At 43.9% G+C, this 9,607-nt stretch overlaps 1 protein-coding gene across 1 annotated transcript in view; it reads left to right on the top strand.

Annotated features, from left to right (window-relative positions):
- The window catches only part of fryl (furry homolog, like), a gene marked incomplete at its 5' end in the record, with an annotated part of 218,864 nt that overhangs the window by 2,494 nt on the left and 206,763 nt on the right, over positions 1 to 9,607 (top strand).

Below are 9,607 nucleotides of genomic sequence, written 5' to 3' on the forward strand. Positions count from 1 at the left end.
GGACTTTTAATTAGTCTAGCAATAGTACTAAACAGAAACCTAGGGTTATTTTTATTCTCCTCTATTAAAGATGAGTAATATAAAGTTCTAACTTTACGGAGATCTTTTTTATATGTTAGCAGACTATCTTTCCAAGTTAAATAAAATTCTTCAACATTAGTAGAGCGCCATTTTCTCTCCTGGTTTCTAGATGCCTGCTTTAAAGTACGTAACTCAGAATTGAACCAAGGAACCAGTTTCCTCTGATTCATTACTTTCTTTTTCAGTGGAGCAATTTTATCAAGTGAAGTTTGCATTGAAGTTGTAAGATGATCAACTAGATGATCTAAGTCTCTGTTCTCTGATGCATTACTCTGCAAGACAGAGGAAAATATTGATGGAAGAAATTGTTTAAATTTGGTTACAGCATTTTCTGATAAGAACCTGCTGAGATGAAATTTACTCTCAGTGACTGTGTAGTCATTTAATGTAAACTCAAAGGTTTTTAAAAAATGGTCAGACAGAATAGGATTTTGAGGAACTATTACCAAGTCCTTAATCTCTATACCATAGGTCAGAACAAAATCAAGAGAGTTATGATAAGAATGAGTAGACGTGCGGACGTTTTGGGTAAAACCAAATAAGTCTACTAAATTACAAACTGGATTCCAAAAAAGTTGGGACACTAAACAAATTATCCTGATGCATGCTCAACAAATTGTGAATAAAACTGAATGCAATGATGTGGAGATGGCAAATGTCAATATTTTATTCGTAATATAACATAGATGACAGATCAAAAGATTAATCTGAGTAAATTTAACATTTTGAAGGAAAAATATGTTTATTCAAAATTTCACAGTGTCAACAAATCCCAAAAAAGTTGGGATAAGTAGCAATAAGTGGCTGGGAAAACGAAAATGAGCATATAACGAACAGCTGGAAGAACAATTAACACTAATTAGGTCAATTGACAACATGATTGGGTATAAAAAGAGCTTCTCAGAGTGTCAGTGTCTCTCAGAAACCAAGATAGTAAGAGGATCACCAATTCCACCATTGTTGCGCAGAAAGATTGTGCAGCAATACCAGAATGGTGTTACCCAGCGTAAAATATCATCTTTATGATGCACCAAATGTTCTCTATAGGTGAAAGATCTGGACTGCAGGCTGGCCATTTCAGTACCCAGATCCTTCTCCTACGTAGCCATGATGTTGTGATTGCTGCAGAATGTGGTCTGGCATTATCGTGTTGAAAAATGCAGGGTCTTCCCTGAAAGAGATGATGTCTAGATGGGAGCATATGTTGTTCTAGAACCTGAACATTGTTCTCTGCATTAATGGTGCCTTTCCAGACATGCAAGCTGCTCGTGCCACAAGTGCTCATGCAACCCCATACCATCAGTGATGCAGGCTTCTGAACGGAGCGTTGATAACAACTTGGGCTACCCTTGTCCTCTCTGGTCCGGATGACATGGCGTCACAGCGTTCCATAAAGAACTTCAAATCGTGACTCATCTGACTACATTGGGGCCGAGATGGTGTAGAGGCAGGGCAGCCGGCTTGGGACCCGAGAGTCCCAGGTTCGATTCCCAGTCACTGCACATCACGTGGCGTCTCTGGGCAGCACGTCTAATTCCCAAAATGTCCCCCGGGCGCTTTCAATAGCTGCCCACTGCACCACCTGGTGGTGGATGGGTTAAATGCAGAGACTAATTTCGCCATTGTATGGAAACATACAGTGCTGACATTGTGATGACATTATTATTATTATTATTACAGAACAGGCTTCCATTTTGCAACACTCCATTTTAAATGACCCCTGGCCCAGTGCAAACGTCTGAGCTTGTGGAGCTTGCTTAGAAATGGCTTCCTCTTTGCACTGTAGAGTTTCAGCTGGCAACGGTGGATGGCACGGTGGATTGTGTTCACTGACATTGCTTTCTGGAAGTATTCCTGAGCCCATTCTGTTATTTCCTTGACAGTGGCATTCCTGTTTGAGGTGCAGTGAAGTTTAAGGGCCTGGAGATCACGAGCATCCAGTAGAGTTTTACGGCCTTGACCCTTACGCACAGCGATTGTTCCAGATTCTCTGAATCTTTTGATGATGTTATGCACGGTTGATGATGACAACTTAAAAGTCTTTGCTATTTTACGCTGGGTAACACCATTCTGGTATTGCTGCACTATCTTTCTGCGCAACAATGGTGGAATTGGTGATCCTCTTACCATCTTGACTTCTGAGAGACACTGATACTCTGATAAGCTCTTTTTATACCCAATCATGTTGTCAATTGACCTAATTAGTGTTAATTGGTCTTCCAGTTGTTCGTTATATGCTGAATTTCCTTTTTCCAGCCACTTATTGCTACTTGTCCCAACTTTTTTGGGATTTGTTGACACTGTGAAATTTTGAATCAACACATTTTTCCTTTAAAATGTTACATTTACTCATATTAAACTTTTGATCTGTCATCTATATTATATTACGAATAAAATATTGACATTTGCCATCTCCACATCATTGCATTCAGTTTTTATTCACAATTTGTTTAGTGTCCCAACTTTTTTGGAATCCGGTTTGTATGTAGCCCACGCCATTGTCAGAACACCACCTGGACACCCAGCGGTTAAACGACGACATACGGCTAAACATGTCATCACTGGTCAGGTTGGGGAGGGGGCCAGGGAAAACTACAGAGTCCGACATGGTTTTAGCAAAGTCACACACCGAAGCAACATTAATTTTAGTGACCCCCGATTGGTGTAACCGGGTGTCATTACCGCTAACGTGACTAACAATCTTACTGTATTTAGCCTTAGCCTTAGTCAGCAGTTTCAGATAAGATTCTATGTCGGCCGCTCTGGCCCCCGGAATGCATTTAACTATGGCCGCTGGAGTCCCTAAAGCCACATTTCGGACTATGGAGCTTCCAATAACCAGGGTCTGCTTCTCAGCGGGTGTGTCACTGAGCGAGGAAAATCGTTTAGAAATGTGAACGGGTCGGTGGTGAACTGGGGGCTTAGCCTAAGCACTACGCTTGCTCCGGACCGTCACCCAGCCGGCCTGGGGTCCCGGCTGCTCGGGGTCTGCTGGAGGACCGCTAATGGGAGCTAGCCTCTGTGGTTCCGCGCCGTCTAAGGGGACCTGGCTAGCTACTGGTTTTTCTACAGCGCGGAGCTGAGCTTCCAGTTCAGACAGCCTCTCCTCCAAAGCTACCATAAGACTACATTTGTTACATGTATCATTACCACTTATAGAGGCAGTGGAGTAACTAAACATCTGACACACGGAGCAAGTGAAAACAGAGGAAGCAGGGAGAGAAACATCAGCCATGCTAAGCCAACGATAGCGAGAGCTAGCAGAGCCAAATACACCAATAAAAACCAAGAAGTGTTGAAAGATAAGAGGTGTTTTAAGCACTATCCAACTGTAGAAAAATAACTGTACTAAGTGTGTTTGTGAACTAGAATGAAAAACTGTGCAAAAGACAGATAAATCCAGAAAACAGAGACGACTCGAGCAAACAATTCACTTGAGCTACCAACAGACAAACAGGAAGTGACACAATACGGCTCACCACAAACGTGCAACGTTAGCTTAGGTTGATTAGTTGTGGTGGCCATCTTTATTTATATCGACTTCAGTTCAATAGTTGTAGTGGAACATGAAATGGTTGCTTTCTGATAGTTACAAAATTTGTCCAGTGGTTCATGCATTATTTTGCCAACAGGCAAATGGGGTAAACTCCAACAGGTAATGCCAAAATTTTAAGCAACAATGTTGCAAATTGTATAGAAATTGTAAAAAAAAAAAAAAAAAAAAAATTGTATACATACTTGTGATAAGTATTGGACATGACTCTGCACTAACATCAAATTTTACTCAATAGCTGTAAAATTTACTGAGTTGCACTTTTTGGTATCCAATGATGACCGTCAGTTTCAATAAAATGCAGTCAGTGGTTCATACAATATTTTGCTAACAAACAAATGAACACATACTGTAAATATACTGTATAATAAAGCCCATATACACACAGAACAAGGTAAAAACATTATCACCTGTCACAGAAAAACGGGCAATGACTTAAATCTGCATGCAGAACTAGTAGAAAATTTGTTAAAGCGAAGGCCATCACAGATCATCTTCATCAAACTGAGTAAACAAATATTATTATACTCACCTTTTTGTCTTGTGAATCCAAAATATTGTCAAGCCACTTGTAGAGATAGCCGTCAGAAGAAAGACCAACATTGTCAGTCACAGGCCCACAACACAACACCGCCGACATGGCCTGAACAAAAACCATATAGTCACCAGTCAAAGATGACCCAGTGCAGACTTTTAGGTTCAACTAAGTGTTTGTACCTTCAGTGCACAGTACTGATGGCGATTGATCTGCATATTTCTATCACTATAGCGATCAAGAGGAGTGAACATGATGCTAAAGGGTCCAGCCCAGTGACTAAACAGCATGAAGAGACTGTGACGCAGAGACTGCTGAGGGAAAATATTCCTCCTCTCGTGTACTGAACATAAGACAAGGAAGCAAAACAAATCAACTCAGACTTGTTGAAACCCAGACAATCAGTTTATTCAAAGGTTAACTTAGACCAAGCATGGTACCTGGAACATTCTGAATGATGTTGGCCACAAGTGCGCTGAAGTGACAGCGAATGTCCCTCAGAGTGTCAGAGTCCTTGTCGTTTTCTGCCTCGAGCAGCTGCCTGGTCAGATCAACATACTCCAGCAACGTACTGTTCAGAGAGTTGCTCTCTCCATCCAACCCTCCACTGGCTCTGTAAAGAGAAACGTTCAGGATGTTTATAAAATGGGTCTTATCAGTCCTGGAATCTCTCTGTTTTTTGTCCTGATGCCTGTGAGTCACATACTTTTGACTGATGGCACCAGCATCAGCGAGTAGCTCAAATATCCGGACCAGCTGGACCCTGAGGACATCCCGACGCCTGCGTCGCTTCATGTTCTACAAAAAACCGTAACATTTACAATCCAACATGTTTTCTATGATGAAGACCTTCTTAAGTTATCAACAAACTGCACTTACTTCAGGTCTTCTTTCAAGAGCTTCTTTTATAATAAGATTTAGCTCCTCCATCAACTCTCTGAAGGATGGGAGAAATAAATAACCAAATGTTATGTAAAACTATGTGAATCTACACAATGCTGAACACACAGACAGTACTGAGTGTTGTTTACCTGAAGACAATGGGGTTAGTCCTGCCAAGCCCCAAAACCAGGGACTCTGTGATGTCCATACTCTCAGAGCGCATCAGTGGAACAATGTGTTTAAACAGGGAGGAGGGGGAAGGAGTGCCGACAATCTGAACACACACAATGTCACAATTCTGTTACTGCATGCACACAAACTATTTTCTCACAAACCTTTAAAATCTTGCAACAGAAGACTTTTGTCTGTGCAGTTGTTTTAGACCTTTGAATCGTAACTATAGCCGCTGTCTGGAGTAGACGCCAGCGTCTCAGGTGGGGAGCAGCGGACGGAGCCAGAGGTGGAGGATGAGGAGCACAGAGAGGGGGAGGAAGAGGTAGAGCTGCAGCAGAGAATCAGGTAGTTCCTCCAAAGGCCCACGTAAGAGTCACTGCTGCTGTTTAGACTGTTCACCTTTTTGGCATTGATAGGACTACTGCAAATGAACAAATGGTAAATGTTGGACAAATGAGACAACTAAAGGATAGTAGGCTCTGACACCAAAGAACCAATGTTAATTTTTGTATTCATCATTTTATTTTTAATTTCAAAATTCATCATTCTGTACTATGACTTTTCAGACGAGACCAATAAAACATCTTCAACCAGACTTCAATAAGCAGACAATTGAAATAAACAAAAATAAATATATAACCAAAACACTGAAGTTTACAAAAACATACTTTATGTCAACTTGTGGAGACAGCAACTGCAGGCGGGTGTAGGCAAACATCCAGGCATAGTTGAGGGCAGTGGGGCAATGTTTGGGGAGGTTCTCCTGACGCAGGTAACTGGAGAAGCTGATGACCCAGGGGTCCTGGCCTTGCGTAACGTGGGCAAACACCCAGATGTGTGAGGGGCTCACAACATCAAACTGGTGGCTGATGGGAGAGGAACTCCACTCTGCTAGTGTTTGAAGATCAATCCCACTGGGATAATACAACAAGCTGGTCTACAGGGACAGACAGACCAAGGTGAGCTGAGAGACACAAAGTGTGGGAAAGTTTTACTTTAAAGGAAGAAAGCATATGCATGCCTGGTCGGCTCCAGTGAGATGAATGAAGCTCTCCAACACTGATGCACTCAATCTGTCCATTACATCAATAGTCAGTTCCTCATCTCCCTACAAGGATTGTGCAAAAAGAAAGGCCAGTGGACATTAAACAACTCTCATGCATGCTATTTGCAACTTAGTAATTTGCAATCCAAGACTACCATAATTACCTTGCCAATGCCCAGTGCAGTGTGCAGCGCTCGGACCTCCTTCAGGACATTAACAGCTAGTCTGCGTGTAGCCGGGCGGCAGCTACAGAGAACAACCAGTGCTAAACCCTCCACAATATGAAGAACACCTATAGGGAGGGTACGCTCCAAAGAGAGAGAGCGCCCACTCTTTGAGTCCTTTGGAAAAACAAAAGCATGCAAATAAAATCCTGTTTTTTGACCTTTACAACAAAACACAAATCACAACAATGATCACAGTCATAAATAAACAAACCTGTGTGTCATGACTTTTATTGCTGCTCTGTGCTGCCTGCCTCCACTGGATGAGGAGCTGCAGAAGCATCTTGACAGCATTGTCCAACAGAGTGGGATGGACATCAGTTACCTCTCTGACTATGAAGTATGCGAATCCTGAGAGGACATCTTCCCGCCACTCTGGGAAATCCACCATCAGGGCCTGAAGAGTCGTAAAGGCAAGGCCGCGTAGCTCTTCATCCATGTGAATGGTCAATCTGCAGGAAGAGATGTGGTAGATGTTGTAAATCCAAAAATGCGTGCTGGGTGAAATTTAACGTGGTAAAAGTGAGTGGTTTACTTTGCTAGCAATTCTATTAGGTCTTGTCTGCTCATGCCATCTGGTATCAGCCTTGGAATCGCAGCCACGCATGTCCGGAACAGATCAATCTTTGGTTTCCTTTCTCCCCTTCAGAAACATTATTAAAATAAGTGTTATAATTCAAACATCTTGAAGAGAAACTATATGTTTTTAAGTTGTGTGCACATACGTAATCATATCCTCAGGCTCCTTGTTGGACATCTGTACACTTGTCATGCTCATGGAGCGTCCCACTTCTTTGTCCAGGTGTCGCAAGATGTTATCCAAGGCCTTTCTTACTTGTGGATAGTATATTGACATGCCTACAACGAAACGGCAAAGTTAAAACATTAAATAAGCCTCTTAAGCCGGGAGCAGCGCTCCCGGCTTAAGAGGAGAGGATGCCGGGCGGGGGTTATGGTGAGGCTACGAGCTAACGCTAAAGCCGGTAAACTCCCCATGCCGTCTCTCTTTCTGTCGAATGTCCGCTCGTTGGACAACAAGTTGGATTTACTTCGTCTGAGAGCGGGCGCCTCAGAAGAGATGAAGAAGTGTGCAGTGCTTTGCCTCACAGAAACGTGGATTACAAGTGAAACGCCGGACTCAGTCTTCCAGCTGGATGACAGACTTTTTTTTCGAGCGGACCGCTGCAGCGAGCTAACGGGGAAATCACGGGGGGGGCGGAGTGTGCATTTACGTGAGTAAAAGTTGGTCCACGAACTGTACTGTTGTAAATAGCTCGTGCTCGAAGGCTTTGGAGCAAATAACAGTGAAATGTCGGCCACATTATCTACCCCGAGAGTTCACAGTGACTTTTATCACAGTTGTTTACATTCCTCCGGACGCTAATGCTAATGAATCACTGCAGGAGCTTCATGATATCATCAGCTCGCTGCAGAACAAACACCCCGAGGCTCTTTACGTGGTAGCCGGAGACTTTAACCACGTGAATCTAAAGGACTGTCTCCCAAGCTTTTATCAGCATGTGACGATTCCGACACGTGGAGACCGCACGCTGGACCGTGTTTACACGAACGTAAAAAATGCATACAAAGCCGAACCCCGCCCCCACCTAGGACTGTCAGACCACATCTCAATCTTCCTGGCTCCTGCTTACATGCCCCCGCTGAGACGCTCCAGACCGGTTCAAAAGAAAGTTAAATGTTGGATCCAGGACAGTGGCCCCATACTGAGAGATTGTTTTGACCGAACAGACTGGCAGGTTTTCAGAGAAGCTGCTGAAAATGGAGGTTCGCTTGATCTTGACCAATACACATCCTCAGTACTGGGTTACATTAGTACATGTACTGACACAGTCTCCACTATCAGAAATGTTAAAAGCTACCCAAACAGAAAACCTTGGCTGAATGCAGAGGTGCGTACCCTGCTGGAAGCCAGGAACACTGCCTTCAGGTCTGGAAACTCAGAGGAGCTGAGTAGGACAAGAAAAGTGCTGGTTGCTGGTATTAAGAGGGCCAAGGCCACATATGCAAAGAGGATCGAGGGTCAATTCATCTCACAAGACCCGCGGAGCATGTGGAGGGGCATTAAGTGCATAACAGATTATAAAGGAAGGAGTGAACAATGTCCCAAAGACCCATCTCTGCCTGATGCCCTCAACAAGTTTTATGCACGCTTTGAAGACCCGAACAGACCACCCAGCACCAGACTCACCTCACCACCGGATGAAGAGCATCTCAGCGTGACCTCAGTAGAAGTAAGGAGTACCTTCAGGAGGATTAATCCGCACAAAGCAACTGGCCCAGACAACATCCCCGGAAAAGTGTTGAAGGAATGTGCTGATCAGCTCTGTGAGGTGCTGGCAGACATCTTTAACACCTCACTTACCCTGGAGACAGTTCCCACCTGCCTGAAGACTGCCACCATCATCCCAGTCCCAAAAAGCTCTACAGTGACTGGTCTGAATGACTATCGGCCAGTGGCCCTCACTCCGATAGTCGCTAAATGCTTCGAAAAACTGGTCATGACTCACATCAAAACAACCATCAACATCAACGAGGACCCTCATCAGTACGCATACCGTGAGAACCGATCAACAGAGGATGCAATCTCCTCTGTGGTCCACACTGCACTCAACCACCTAGAGCAGAAAAACTCTTACGTCCGTATGCTCTTTGTGGACTTCACATCCGCCTTCAACACCATGATCCCCCAAACCCTGTTGGACAAACTATCCACACTAGGACTAAGCCCCTCCATCTGCAACTGGGTACTAGACTTTTTAACAAACAGACCACAGTTAGTGAGGATCCACAACCTCTCCTCCTCCACCATAACCCTCAGCACTGGCTCTCCTCAGGGATGTGTGTTGAGCCCCCTTCTGTTTACTCTGCTCACATATGATTGTGCAGCTACCCATCCAGGCTGTCACATTGTAAAGTTTGCAGATGATACAGCGGTGGTGGGATGCATCACAAACAATGATGAGTCCAGCTACAGGCAGGAGGTGGAACACCTGGAGAGCTGGTGCAGAGAGAATAACCTTCACATCAATGTGAAGAAGACAAAGGAGATGATTGTGGACTTCAGAAGGAACAAAAACACCTACACCCCCCTG

The sequence above is a fragment of the Nematolebias whitei genome, chromosome 3, assembly GCF_014905685.2.
Source record: "Nematolebias whitei isolate Nwh7 chromosome 3, NemWhi1, whole genome shotgun sequence".
NCBI classification, from domain to species: Eukaryota; Metazoa; Chordata; class Actinopteri; order Cyprinodontiformes; family Rivulidae; genus Nematolebias; species Nematolebias whitei.